Consider the following 15,747-nt stretch of genomic DNA (forward strand, 5'->3'; position numbering starts at 1 on the left):
CAAGTTGGAAATCATAGTTGATGACAATGATGTATGGGGATACATACAAGGAAAAGTACCCGATCCTCCGCAGAATGCTTCCATTTCTTCCAAGAACAAGTAAAAAAAAGGAGAGTTAAAAGAAAAGAAAAATATAGTTTATCCTTTACAATATCATTTACTTGAATGTGTTGGAAACATGAAAAAATCTAAGGACATGTATGGTAATCTAGCTAGCATGTATGAAGTCAACAATTTGAATGAAATCTTCACCTTGAAAGATCAACTAAAAGACATGAAGATGAATAAAGGAGAGAATGTGAAATCCTATATCATGAGGATGTCTCATCTCAGAGATCAATTGCAAATATTTTGGGGTAACTGTTCCCAATAGGGACTTGGTGGTGGTAACTTTTAGAGGTCTCTCTCTTGTTTGGGAAACCTTCATTACCAAAATAAGAAATAACAAAAATTTCCCGTCATTTGATGAACTTGTTGGAAAAATCACTTAAGAAGAATCCATCATTATTTCAGGAGGGAGAATTCATAAGCATGGAGAAGAAGATCCTACTACATTTGTTACTCAAGATAAGAAGAAAAAGGAAAAAGGAAGAACATCTGGTTCGAATAGGTCCTCTCCCGAGTCAAAGGACTCCTATAGAAGATCAAGGGATATTGAATGTTACAATTGTCACAAGCATGATCACTATGCTTGAGACTTCCCAAGAAAGAGAGATGCTCCAAGATCTAATCGAAGCTACAACAACAACAGGTACGATGATAGAAGAAGAAGAAGTGACGACAACAGAAGGCGAGATGATAGAAGAGAGAGAGAGATAAATGAAGAAGAAGAGATACTCTAGATGATTGTGAAGAAATTCCTCATCCTCATAAGAATTCAAGAAACTCCAAGTATGAAAGTAATGTAGCTACTAGTCAATCAAAATAAATTCTTATTTCAACCCTTTCTAGTTCTTCTCCTTCGGATTCGTACATTGGCTAGCTGGTAGATAGTGGGGCTTCTAGACACCTCATCATGTACAAGGAAGTCCTCTCAAATCTGTTTGAGAGGGAGACAAGTTTGAAGATTATTCTTGGGGACAAATCTTCATATCCAATGATGGGATTTAGTACTATCAAATTTGCTTTTGACTATGGAAAATCTATTATTCTTCATGAAGTGAGGTATGTTCCAGAACTAAAGAAGAACCTGATATCTATTTCTTCCTTGGAAGACAAAGGAATGAGAATAACCTTCATTAATGGAAATGTACTCTCCCGGTCGAAGGGATTGTGGATAAAAGATGCATTTATCTTGGGATCTAGAGTGGGAGGACTATATATAGTCACTGGAAGACCTCTTCTAGAAAAAATCCACAACACCAATCATCAAAGTGAGCTATGGTATTGAAATAAAGAGAAGTATAGGGGACCATTCCTCTCTAATAATATCATGACCAATGATAATTCTGATCAAAATAAAATAGTTGTGAGAGAATAGGTTTGACAGGATGCTAAGGAAGATGAATCAATTATGGAGAATGATACATGGGATGGTGCAACCTAAAAATGGCTATACAAGATGATGTATGAAGTAGATGAAAACATTAAAAGGTTCAAGGAATAAGTATGTGTTGCGCAACCTCAAGGTTTTGATGTACAGGAAAGGAATACTTACATCTACATATCAAAAGCATTATGTGGTTTGAAGCAAGCTCCCTAAGCTCGGTATGCCCGTATTGACAGTTCCCTGGTAAATCTTGGATTCACAAGAAGCAGTGTCAATATGAACCTCCAGTTCAAATAGGTCATAGGTATGCCTTTCATTTTGGTTTTATATATTGATGATCTATTCCTGACATGTAGTGAGCCTCTGATGATCAAGCATAAGAAGGATTGTGGTCTGAGATATACTTCTAAAGATATGAGACTATATGGATTCATCAATGATGATTGGGTTGAGAGACTCCATCATACTTCGATTCATGAACAAATTGTAGAGTTAGAGCAACATGGATTGATGGATGTGACCCTCTCGAGTAAGGGTCCAGGTTGACTGAGGACACTGAGCTAGCTCTTCCCTCCCATCTGAGCTCCTAGGGAGAGGAATTGAGTCATAGAGCTCTTGGGTTTAGGGACCTCTGGATTTGACAGAGTATACCCCAATATTCATCTGTTTTTTTGATCCAGGTGGCTCCAGACACATGCAAAAGTCCCAGAGGACTCAGAAAGGGTCAAAATTCAAAGTGGTTAGATTGCTCCCAAAACAACACCAAATTGAAGTGCTCATAGCTCTGATGCCAATGGTTTGAAAGACACTCAAATCCGAGCTCGTATGGGGGAGAAAGAGCCAGTCAAAGTTTTGGTCAAAATTGGGCAATGGGCCAGGTTTAAGTGTCCTACAAATTCACCGTCAACTGGCAAGGGAACCTAGTTCCCGAGAGCGGGAAAAATTGTAACCTCTTTAATTTGTCATATATATATATATATATATATATATATATGCCGCGGGTACTAACCCCTGCCACCCCCATCGGACCAACCATAGCATTAAAACAAAATGTCAATTAAAAAATGCCGACAGGCAATGACCCTCACCGACCCAACCACATTTAAAAACAAATTAATGGGCCAATGGTCATGACCTCGTTGGACCCTCCAACTACCCAAAACCAACGTATATATACAACATGGAGTGTTGGGTGGGCCACTTCCAGTGGACTCGGCCCACACCCACCTCTGCTTGCCATGTGTTGAACCAAGGGTGGCGGGGCTTGAACCCGCTTGGCCGGTGTGGTCGACCCACCTCCCGGGCACCCTCAAACCCTGCCACATTCAAATATAGCACAAACCATTTGCAAAAATTAATGCGCCAAAATTAGCCATGCGCCATCCTGATAGGGTTAGGATTTGATCACCCGACCTTCCCTCCAACAGCTTCTCGAATTACCACTACGCCAAACCACCCCACGTGGTAAAGACCGCCCAACAAATTCTATATAAACCTGAATTTCATTTGCATGGGGAGAACAGTGGGTGAACGAACAGAGAATTGGTGGAATGTGGAGCACTGTACAGCAGCCCAAGGCAGAACTAGGAGCCAGAACCATGTGGCATAGATTCCGAGCCAGGAATCTTTTGATGTTGTGAGGAATCTTTGAGATTTCATGGGGAGGTAAAAATTCTTTTTGTCAGAATGTAACCAAGTTTACAATCATTTTTCTCATATTTTATCAAGGAACACAATGGTGAGGTTGGATTTTCCTTTTGAGAAGAAAATTTGTAGATTCTCGAGGAGGAGAATCTTGAGGAGGGAATCTTCCAAATTCCTTGGAGGCTGAAATTTCTCAGATCCAGAATGCAGCCAACTTTATACTCATTCTTCTCAGAATTTTGCAAGGATCTCAATGGAGAGATCAGTTTTATTATTTGAGTTGCAGATCTCTAGTCAACCGGATGAGGGAATATTTGGAGAATTGTGAGGGAATCTAAAAGATTCTAATAGGCCCAGATTTTGTCGATGTCAGAATTCAGAAAATGGATAGTCGATTTTACACGTCTCAGCGACACAAATTCAGTGGTGTAGTTATTTTTTGCATTTGAGCCTTCTATTTCTCGGTCGTTTTCCAGATTGGGATAATGGTGTTAGATTTCAAAGTGTGGATAGTCGATTCTATGCCATTCGACACCATGATTTTGATGGTGCATTTAGATCCAGCAACTAAGTATGTCATTATTCAGCCATCATCAAAGTTGAGGTATATGTAGTGTTGTTGTCATGTACTTCTTTAATCATTTGCTGTGAGATGTACTATGTTGTTTTGATTCTTGCTTGATGTATGATGCAGAATCTTTGTGTCTATTTCATGTGAGATGTATTCATCATGGATTGTTATGTATACTTTGACTGAGATCCCTTTGTTTCCATGATGTCAGGATACTCATTGTCACCATGGGTGTTTTGGTTGAGATCCCTTTGATACCATGATGCCAAGATACTCATTGTCAACATGTGCAAGTTTATATCATGCTGATAGGAGGTTTGTTGTGAGTGATACTTCCCGTAGCGGAACATCTCATTGAGAGACTTTGCCACCCATGTAGAGGGCACATTTCCTTGTATGATAGAAAACATAGTCCATGTACATCTTCACCAGTTCCAACACTGAATGAAGCAGCCAAAACCATCTTGACACCAGGCCCAGAGATGTAGTCCACACTAGACGAACTCCATTATCAACGTCTTGTGTTTTATGTTGTTGATTCTTGTCATGTTACTTCTTCTTTAGAACATGTATATATATTCTTTTATGCTCTTTTAAATGCAATTATAACAACATCACAGAAGTAGAAGATCTTGGTTAAATTCAGGAGTTGAGTCAACTTGGATTAAGTTTGGTATCATAGTGATCTTTGCGTGGATGTGAATTACGAGCGTGAACAATGGAACATGCAATGATGGAGGATGACAAAGCTGTTGGCATTATGACACAGGTTTGACTCTATGACATAGGTGTTGTCCTTGATGGCAACTCACTCAAATGACAGATCACAGTTCAAGCTCTCAGAATGAAAGAAAATAATGTATACGTAGGTTCCTCGTAACAAAGTCACGTATACACGTGGGATTACCGATCAAAAGGCGCGTATATGTATGCACGCATTTTCATGCAAAGAAAAGCACGTACATGTGGGAAAACTTATGTTTGGTCCATGGTATTTAGACCGACATATTTGAACCTATGGTTTTGGTCCTTGGTATTGCATCCAAAGAGTTGAACCCAGGTATTGGGTCCCTAGTATTGGTTCTCAATGGTTTTGGACCATGGTTTGAGTAAGGCCTAAGTCTATAAAAAGGAAAGGAGATCATTTGGCAAGTGTATCGACTCAAGTGTTGAATATCTTAAGTGGAGCAAGATCTGGAATACTGGGGATTGGTTTGTGGTGTATAGCTGGATCTGAATTAAGGAGGAACCTGAGTGTTACAAGATGGATAAGTTCTATTGATGGGTTGAAATCTTGAATAGTAGTATCATTGTGTGATTTTGATCTGTTATAATTGGCGCATGATTAGATCTATAAATCTGATAATCTGGGTATAACTAATGTCTGATTAAGTGAAAGGGTAAATTATCTTTTATAGATCTGTACGTAGGTTCGGCACGGCAGAGGTACGTATACACGCGGATTCGGCAAGTGAAGACAACGTATACGCTGGTTGGCCTTGATACAGCTGCATATCTACGCAGGTTTCTACATTGTGAAGTAGCGTACGTCTCATGAAATATGTTTTAGCTGCTTTTGGTTATTGTTGTAGTATTCTGGGTTCAGAATTGGCATACTATTTTCTGGTTACAATATCCTGAGAAGTTATTGGTTGATTTAGTATTGGTTTGTACAAAGGAAATTGGTTGATGCAGATATACTTTATGTTTGATTGATATTCATGGATCCAGTCTGAAATTTTATGAAACGTGGTCCCTGGAAGAAAAGAGAAGGTTGTAGCCTTTTGTAGGTCAGCACCTACGTACTGGTACCTCAGCTAGTACAAGAGCTAAGGGGGTTGTAGCTCCCTTCCAGGAGAAGCTGGAGAATTTGAGAATGTTGAAGCCTTCTGCAAGTAGCAGCCTGCGAATTGGTATAAGACTGCAACAGTACAGAAACATTGTAAAAATAAGTTTCTAATTGAAAGAAGATAGAGACGAATTACAGCAGGTGGTTTTCACCCACATTGGGTTTCCACCTTATATCTTGTGTTCTTGTGTGTGATTGTCTGCTCTATTTCTCCTGTTCCTGGTTACTGTTTATATGGTTCTGACACACAGATTAATGATCAACATCTGAAGAATAAATTAAATTATAAGTTTGCAAGTTATACGCGGGTTTAATTAACTGGAGTTGCGTATACACATTGTTTTCACTAACTGAAGTAGCGTATACAAATCTTTGTATGAATTGAAAAATAATTTTGATAATACTGATTCACCCCCCCCCTCAGTATTATTTCCAACAATTGGTATCAGAGCAGGTCCTTCAGAAGAAGCTTGATCGCTTGAAGGAAGATCTATCATTATGAGCAACTACGAAAAAGAAGCATCAATTAGGCCACCAATTTTTGATGGGAGCAACTTCGTCTATTGGAAGGTAAGAATCACTATCTATCTTCAATCTCTTGGTATAGAAGTTTGGGATATTGTGGAAACAGGATACACATTTCCATTAGCAACTCCTACAGATACGGCTGGTAAGAAGAAGTATGAAACAAATGCAAAGGCTGTCAACACTCTATTAGGGAGTCTATCTCAATCAGAATTCGTCAAGGTTATGAAGCTCAAAACCGCTAAAGAAATATGGGACAAGATCATTCTGAGCTATGAAGAAGATGATCAGAATCTACAGAGCATTACCATGTCACAACTGCACGGAATCCTAACTTCTTACAAAATGAGAAAAGGAGGACCATCATACAGGATAGAAGCTACATTCAAAGCCTCAGGAAAAGGAGATTACAATGAGTCAGGACATATGTCAGAAGAAGAGGAAGAATCAAACTTTGTTAAGAACCTTCAACGGGGAACTAGAAGATTCAGAGGTAAGTTGCCTTTCAAATGCTTTGCTTGTGGAAGAGTCGGTCACTATGCTACCAAGTGTCCTCATAAAGATAAACTTGACAAAGGTAAGGAACCAATTAGATGGAACAAAAAACAGAATGTAAGTAAGAAGAGCTATTATACACATGAAGAGAGTGATGGATATTCAAATAGTGATGAAGATGAACAATGTAATTATTATAGACTTTTGATGGCTTTTGAAGATGATGATTTCTTGGATGCTATAGATGAAGAAGGTCTCTATGAAGAAATTTCTAAACTCAAAATACGTTTAGAGGAAAAGAATATGATTATAGATACTCTGACATTCCAACTTGTTGAAAGAGAAAAACACAATGAAATGTTAGAATGTGAAATTGTGGGACTTAGAAAATATATTGAGAAATCAAAAGCTCTTAATCTTAGATTTGCTAAAGGATCTGAAACTTTAGATGAGATTATCAAAGTGCAGCATTCTCCTCTAATCAAGACAGGTCTTGGATATACTGAAGAAGCATCTCACGCACAGAAGCCATCAACCTCCAAAAGTTATCTTGATGCAGCGAGGAGAAGTGAACAGGTTGACAATCGACAGTAAAAGCATAATGCAGATCACCAGGTAAATCAAGGGCAATTTACTTCAAGAATGAACAAAGATTACCAGGTAAATCAGGGGCAATCTACTTCAAGGATGAACAGAAGCTACAACCAACCATAGGTAAATCATTCTCAATTTGCCTCAAGAATGGATGTCAATAGAAACAACAATCATTTGGTCGGTAGGTTTGATAATCGCAAGAATTTCTTCAATGGCCAATGTTTCTCTTGTCATAACTTTGGTCATAAAGCTGCTCAACGTGTTGCCTACAAGACCATCATGACTAGAGAAGCTAAAAAAAAAAGGAGTATGACTGGGATCATGAAAAGGACCTACAATAACTTTTCTGTTCTTGAGAATGAAATAGAATGTTCTATTTGTAACAACTTCAGTCATGAAGATTCTGAATGTAGGAGTAGGTTTTGGCAAACAACTCAGAATGAGCAAGTTCCATTGAGTCCCAAAACATGGAAAAAGAAAGAATCGCAACCAGAAAGATGTGGTACATCAACATCGGATGCTCGAAACATATGACAGGTGATAAAGAAAAAATTCAGTCATATAGTGCCTTAGAAAAGGAAAGGAAGGTCTCATTTGGAAATGACACCCCTGCACTCATAAAAGGTAAAGGTTCTATTCTTTTGAAAGAAAAGGTCAAAGATGGAAATGTTATGTATGTTGATGGATTAAACCATAATCTATTGAGTGTCAGTCAAATGTGTGATCAAGGAAATGAAGTAATATTTCGATCAAATGGATGCATTGTTCGTAAGCTTGATATAGAAGAAATAGTGATCAAAGGCATAAGAACTCCAAATAAATTATACATACTCAAGGGAGGACAACAACAATGCTATCTAAGCAAGAATGATGAAAACTGGTTATGGCATAAAAGATTGGGGCATCTGAGCTTCTCTTAGATAAGGAAAACATGTAAATATCAGGCGGTTCGTGATCTCCCTGACATCAGAATTCCAGACAATTCAATATGCAAATCATGTAAGTTTGGTAAGAAAACCATAACTAATTTCCCTGAGAAAGAAGGATCAGCCAGCAGGCCACTTGAACTTGTCCATACTGATGTATGTGGTCCCTCTAGGATAAGGTCACCTCGAGGAGAAGAATATTTTATATTGTTCATTGACGACTTTTCCAGGATGTGTTGGATAGGACTTATGAAGCATAAAGATGAAGCTTTTGATAAGTTCAAAGCATTCAAAGCCTTGGTTGAAAATGAATCAGATCACAGAATCAAATGCCTCAGGTCTGATCGAGGAGGGGAATTTACCTCGGATGAATTTTTTGATTTTTGTGAAGAACATGGAATAAGAAGGGAATTCTCTACTGCAAGGACTCCTCAGCAAAATGGAGTAGTGGAAAGGATGAATAGAATGGTTCAACAAATGGTTCGTGCTATGCTTGATGAGTCTGGAACTCCTGCAACCTTCTGGGGTGAAGCCGCATTTGCTGCAGTTACTATTCTCAACAAGACAAACATTCGGGTAAACAACACTCAGACTCCTCATGAACTTTGGTGTGGTAAGACTCCCACGGTAAAATACTTCAAAATTTTTGGAAGCAAATGCTACATCAAAAAGACTGATGAAAACCTTTGGAAGTTTGAACCTAGAGCAAATGAAGGCATTCTCCTTGGTTACTCTCCCCACAGCAAAGCATACAAGTGTTACAATAAAAGACTTGGAAAAATTGTTGAAAGTATTGATGTAGTGGTTGATGAAGAAGGAAACACCCCTAGGCAAGTAAAATCTAAAGATTTTGAAGATGAAGAGGACTATCCTTCAACATCAAATCAAATTCATGATGAAGAAGAAACCCATGAGGCACCAGAAGAATAGATAAGGATAGAAGAAAAGACTCCATCCAAGTACGTTTAGAAGAATCATCCAGAAACTCAAATTTTGGGGCAAAAAGAGGCAGGTGTACAAACAAGGAGAACCATTTCAGAAGCTTCAAGCTATCTAGAATTGCTCTCTTCCACTGAACCACAAAACGTAAAAGAGGCATGCAAAGATGAATGTTGGGTCAAGGCCATGGAGGAAGAACTTGAGCAGATTGAAAAGAACAACACTTGGGAGTTGGTACCTAGACCAAAAGATAAGAATGTCATAGGAACAAAATGGATATTCAAAAACAAGCTGAATGAAAATGGAGATGTTATTAGAAACAAGGCTAGACTTGTTTGTAAAGGGTATGCTCAACAAGAAGGCATAGACTTTGAAGAAACTTTTGCACCAGTTGCTAGACTTGAGGCCATAAGAATGTTCCTTGCTCTTTCTAGCTTTCAGAAGTTCAAAGTATTTCAAATGGACGTAAAATCTACCTTTCTGAATGGAGACTTGGATGAAGAAGTGTATATTGGGAAACCAGATGGATTTATCCTTGGAAATGATCCAAAACTTGTATGCAGACTCAAAAAGGCTCTCTATGGCCTTAAACAGGCTCCAAGGGCTTGGTATTATCGGTTGGATAAGTACCTCCATCAACAAGGTTTTACAAAAGGATCAACAGATAGCAATCTATATATAAAAATTGACAATGATAAGTTGCTAATACTTGTTGTGTATGTTGATGATATCATCTTTGGTAGCAATGAAGAAGACATGAGTCAAAACTTTGCCTTGGTGATGCAAAAATAATTTGAAATGTCCATGCTTGGTGAGCTCACATATTTTCTTGGTTTACAAGTCCAACAAAACAAAGACGGTATTTTTCTATCACAAACCAAGTATCTCAAGCAGATCTTGAAGAAATATGGGATGGAGGATTCGAAGCCAGTATGTACCCCTATGGTAACAAGATGCAGCCTCAGTGAAAATGATGAATCAACAGTAGTACATCAACCAACCTATAGATCCATGATTGGTAGTCTCCTCTATCTAACAGGTACCCGACTAGACATTATGCATGCAGTAGGAATAGTTGGAAGGTTTCAGGCAAACCTAAAGGGAACTCATCTTCAGGCAGTTAAGAGAATTTTCAAATATATTCAAGGAACTCAAAACTATGGCTTATGGTATCCTAGAGATACACATCTCACACTTCATGCATATACTGATGTAGATTGGGCAGGAAGCGTGGATGACAGAAAAAGCACTAGTGGTGGTGCATTCTTTATGGGTTCCAAATTAGTATCTTGGTTCAGCAAGAAACAAAGTTCAATTGCATTATCTACAATTGATGCAGAATATGTGGCTGCTGCATCTTGCTGCACACAACTCCTTTGGATGATACAAACATTGCAAGATCTTCAAATCACTTGTACTCCACCTATCCCCATTTTTTGTGATAATACAAGTGCAATCAATATTTCAAAGAATCCTGTCATGCATTCAAAGACTAAGCACATACCTATCAAATATCACTTTCTCCGGGAACAAGTGCTTGAACAAAAGATCAAATTGGAGTATGTTCCCTCTAAGGAATAGGTTGCTGATATACTCACCAAACCACTGCCCAGGGAGACATTTGAATACCTCAGACAGAAGCTGGGAGTAGTTGATGCATCATCTTGCTACTGAAACTTGTCTGTTTCAGAGATTAATGGTTGTACGCGAGTTTCATATGGAGGATCCGCGTACATACGCCGGTTTATGAAAATACAGTCACGTATATGTTGGTTTGAAGACATTTTGTGGGCCAGGCTCTGGATAAAAAGAGTCTGATATGGGTCTGACAGAGACCATCTGGCACAAGTTCAGGGGGAGCATATATTCTAAGAATGCATTGTTGGCATTATCTTAGAAGATCTTGGTTCAATTTCATAGTTCTTTTGGTTTCAGTTGGAACAGGTGCAGAGGGAGAACATGGTTGTTGGTTTGAATAATGATTGACAGATGCTGCTGATGTTAATTGTTGATAACTATCGTAGTCTTGCTGTAGATATTTCGTCTCTATGTCATATCAAGGTCATGTAACGGCCTATCTTGGTTTCCCCACTATGCCTGGGATGGATGAAGTAATGTTCTTGTTTTATCAAGTGTAAATTCTTGGTGTATCCCCACTTGGTTGGGTAGATGAGTCAATCCCCACTTGGTTGGGAGATGGATGTATGTATGAGTCTTTGGTGGTAGGAAAGTCATTTACAATGTATAAAGTTATGTATCTTCTTGTAAAACATCTTCTTGTAGACCTTGCCTACAGTCAGGGGGAGCTTGGACAGCACAGCAGAGCAGAGAATTCAGCATGTACTCAGGGGGAGCATAACCCTTTGCCCTTGATGTCAAAGGGGGAGAATGACTTTGAGTGACTTGAGGTTGCCATCAAGTCCAAAGGGGGAGATTGTTGGCATTATGACACAGGTTTGACTCTATGACATAGGTGTTGTCCTTGATGGCAACTCACTCAAATGACAGATCACAGTTCAGGCTCTCAAAATGAAAGAAAATAAGGTATACACAGGTTCCCCGTAACAAAGTCGCGTATACACGCGAGATTATCGATCAAAAGGCACGTATACGTATGCACGCACTTTCATGCAAAGAAAAGCGTGTACATGTGGGAAAACTTAGGTCCATGGTATTTAGACCGACATATTTGAACCTATGGTTTTGATCCTTGGTATTGCATCCAAAGAGTTGAACCTAGGTATTGGGTTCCTAGGATTGGTTCTCAATGGTTTTGGACCATGGTTTGAGTAAGGCCTAAGTCTATAAAAAGGAAAGGAGATCATTTGGCAAGTGTATCGACTCAAGTGTTGAATATCTTAAGTGGAGCAAGATCTAGAATACTGGGGATTAGTTTGTGGTGTATAGCTAGATCTGAATCAAGGAGGAACCTGAGTGTTACAAGATGGATAAGCTCTATTGATGGGTCGAAATCTTGAATAGTAGTATCGTCATGCGATTTTGATCTGTTATAATTGGCGCATGATTAGATCTATAAATTTGATAATCTGGGTATAACTGATGTTTGATTAAGTGAAAGGGTAAATTATCTTTTATAGATCTGTACGCAGGTTCGGCACAGCAGAGGCGCATATACACGCGGATTCAGTAAGTGAAGATAGAATATACGCTGGTTGCCCTTGATACAGCTGCGTATGTACACAGCTTTCTACATTGTGAAGTAGCATACGTCTCATGAAATATGTTTTAGCTACTTTTGGTTACTGCTGCAGTATTGTGGGTTCAGAATTGGCGTACTGTTTTCTGGTTATAGTATTATGAGAAGTTATTAGTTGATTCAGTATTGGTTTGTACAAAGGAAATTGGTTGATGCAGATATACTTTATGTTTGATTGATATTCATGGATCCAGTCTGAAAATTTATGAAATGTGGTCCCTGGAAGAAAAGAGAATGTTGTAGTCTTATGTAGGTCAGCACCTACGTACTAGTACCTCGACCAGTACAAGAGCTAAGGGGGTTGTAGCTCCCTTCCAGGAGAAGCTAGAGAATGAGAGAAGGTTGAAGCCTTCTGTAGGTAGTAGCCTGCGTACTGGTATAAGACTGCACCAGTATAGAAACATTGTAAAAATAAGTTTCTAATTAAAAGAAGATAGAGACGAATTGTAGCAGGTGGTTTTCACCCACATTGGGTTTCCACCTTATATCTTGTGTTCTTGTGTGTGAATGTCTGCTCTATTTTTCCTGTTCCTAGTTATTGTTTATATGGTTCTGACACATAGATTAATGATCAACATCCGAAGAATAAATTAAATTATAAGTTTGCAAGTTATACACGGGTTTAATTAACTGGAGTTACGTATACACACTGTTTTCACTAACTGAACTAGCATATACAAATATTTGTATGAATTGAAAAATAATTTTGATAATACTGATTCACACCCCACCTCTCAGTATTATTTCCAACAAAATAAATGTACAAGACCATGCTAAAAGAGTCAAAAAGGTGGAAATAATGTATGAAGCTCTAGAAAAAGAGACATAGGAAAAGAAGTGATTGCAGCTTCAGTTGCGAGCCACAGAAGAGGCCCCGAAGAACTGAAGCACAACAACCAGAGTCTTCAAGAATATAACATTGAATTGAAGTTGCTTCTACAAGAAGAGAAAGAAGAGAAACATAGTTTTCTACATTCGATACATGTTAAGGATGAGGCCTTGGAAAAGCTACAGTGTGACCCATGTGAGGTGAAAAGTAATTCTCTGGTTTCATGTATGTGTCCTGATGATGATTTTGTTGTTTTTGAAAATCATACCATAGGAATTGGCTCCAAATTGTTGAGGAAAATGGGGTATGAAGGAAAAGGCTTGGGAATTAATGGCCAAGGCATTGTCAACCCCATCAAAGTAGAGGAATTACCCTGTCAGGAAGGACTTGGGTTTTTAGGAAGGAAGTTGGGGAATGCGCCAAGATAGCCAGTGAACCACCAACAAAAGATGATGAGAAACCCTCATCAGTTCTTTCCAACTCGACCGTGGAGGTAAAAGATGTTGATTTCCCTTCAGTTTCATCTTCACTTAGTATGATTTCTGTTGGAAATGTAGAGATACCAATTACAGGGCCAAACATGAGGCTCCTTACCAGGATGAGGTACAAGGGGGAAGAAGCGCATGGTGCTAATAGCCAAGGCATTACTCAGCCATTGGAGGTTGTGAAGAGACCTCGATTTGCAGGCTTGACATACTCGTGAGCACCAGTATTGTAGCAATAATTCTACAACTCCTGGGGCTTCCTATTTTACTTTTATCAACCTGGTAGTTCATAACAAACTTGGAAGCGATGGTACTGTATGCACAAGTACTAGTTCTTACCACAGGCTGTCACTTGGTCAGCTGGTGCAAGATCACTAGGAGCTCAAGCCAACTTCTATGAATTCCAGAAGAAGCTTTAAATGTGATGAAAGAAAGGAAAGCTTACTCTACAGAGGCTATTCTACTTGCAGAAAGAGAAAGAAGACTGAAATGTGAGGTAAACCTAGCAAACCCTAATTTACCGACTAACCCTACTTTTGCAAGAAGAGAGGTGAAAATCTAGGAAAGGAGTGCCATTACCTATTGAGGAAGTAAACTACAGCTATTCAAGTTGTTTCTAGAAGAAAATAAGAAAGAAACATCTTTTTTGGATTTTTGTGTATTTTATGTGAAATTGTTATGCATGTAATTTATTTGTTTATGGATGTGGCAGTGATTAGGTGGTGATAGAGGGAAACTTTTGGATTTGCAGAGGTGTAGGAAGGTTTGGAGGGGTCCTAGGAGGCCTCTGGTAACCTTCTGGAGGCGTTCCTTGCAATTTGACTTCAAAAATCCACGTACAGGAAATGCTACAGGAGGATGACGAGAGCTGTTTTAGAGGGTTTAAAGGTGGAAAAATGGTGGGAAAGGGTAGATGAAGACTAGAGGGATGTGTTAAGGTGTCTGAAGTTCATCAAGGATGATTAGGAAAGAAAATGATGGTTGGATTTGTTCAAGAGACGAGAGGAAAGCTTAGGAGAAAAGTGCAGGAATTAGGGAAGATTTGTGAAGGGCTGTGAATGACCTGCGAAACATATAGTAAAAGAGATGGTGATGGTAGCTTTATTGACTTATTATGAACAAAGATGTACTATCAGAGAGTTGCAAATCAAAACATTGAATCTGAGAAGAAAAGAACTAGCTGCACCAAAAAATAGAACTATATCTCAAGTTAACCTAAACTTTGATCTAGAAAATAACATGCTGAACAGTGCTATATGGAAAGGAAATCATGGAAAGAGATTTATTGCAGAAACAGAAATGAGCATGAAAAACTAGATCTGAAGCAAAGCATTAACCTCTAAATCAAATTGTAACACTAGAAATTGCATGGGGAAAGAAAAATTGTGTTTTTATGGCAGCAAGCAAATCTTGACCTCAATTCGTGGTCCCCAAAGGAGGAAAGGAGGTCAGACTCTATTGATGGAATTTTTGTATCTTTCTCTGACCCCTATTTAACCTACTTCAGACTGAAATGGAAACAACTATGTAAATCACCAAAAGCAACCTATTCTAACCAAGGAAGAAATCTATCTAACATCAACTAATTCATGAACTGAAACAAAACATATATGTACAAAACAAGAGGTGTTGGGCAGCTTGGGTTGGGCCCTAACCCAAGAGCTTCAGTCCCATGAAAGAACTCAATGCTGGCTCAGAAAATATTTCATCTCCATTATAAAAATAATAGTCACATTACATAAACTGTTCAGAAAAGTATGCTCAAAATGAGCTGAGCAAAAGCTGCAACAAAAGTGCAAAAATTTGACTAACATCCAACTAACCTACTGAGGCCCTAAGCCTCTCTATTTATACCACTGGAGCTCCCAACAACTCTACTAAAATCAAGGAGGCTTGGCTCCCAAGACTTGAGATAGACAATAGTTCCTCTTCACTTGCTCGGCTGCCCCTTTGATGCATTGATGTGGTTGCTTGTGCTCCGAGCCTTCTGAAGGAGGATTCGAAGCAGGGGGTCATAAATGAGGGGGACACCCTCCTACAAATCCTCTCCCTTGTTTTCCTCGAATATTGGCTGCCAAATTATCATTAAACCTTTGACTTTGTCTCAAAATTGACCAAAAATCTGCATAAAGCACACATTAGACTTCATGGCATAATGACTAACCCAATTCACTCTATTAGCAT

This window comes from Pinus tabuliformis, chromosome 8 (assembly GCF_031772625.1).
Source record: "Pinus tabuliformis cultivar Carrire ecotype Pingquan chromosome 8, CPIR1, whole genome shotgun sequence".
NCBI lineage: Eukaryota > Viridiplantae > Streptophyta > Pinopsida > Pinales > Pinaceae > Pinus > Pinus tabuliformis.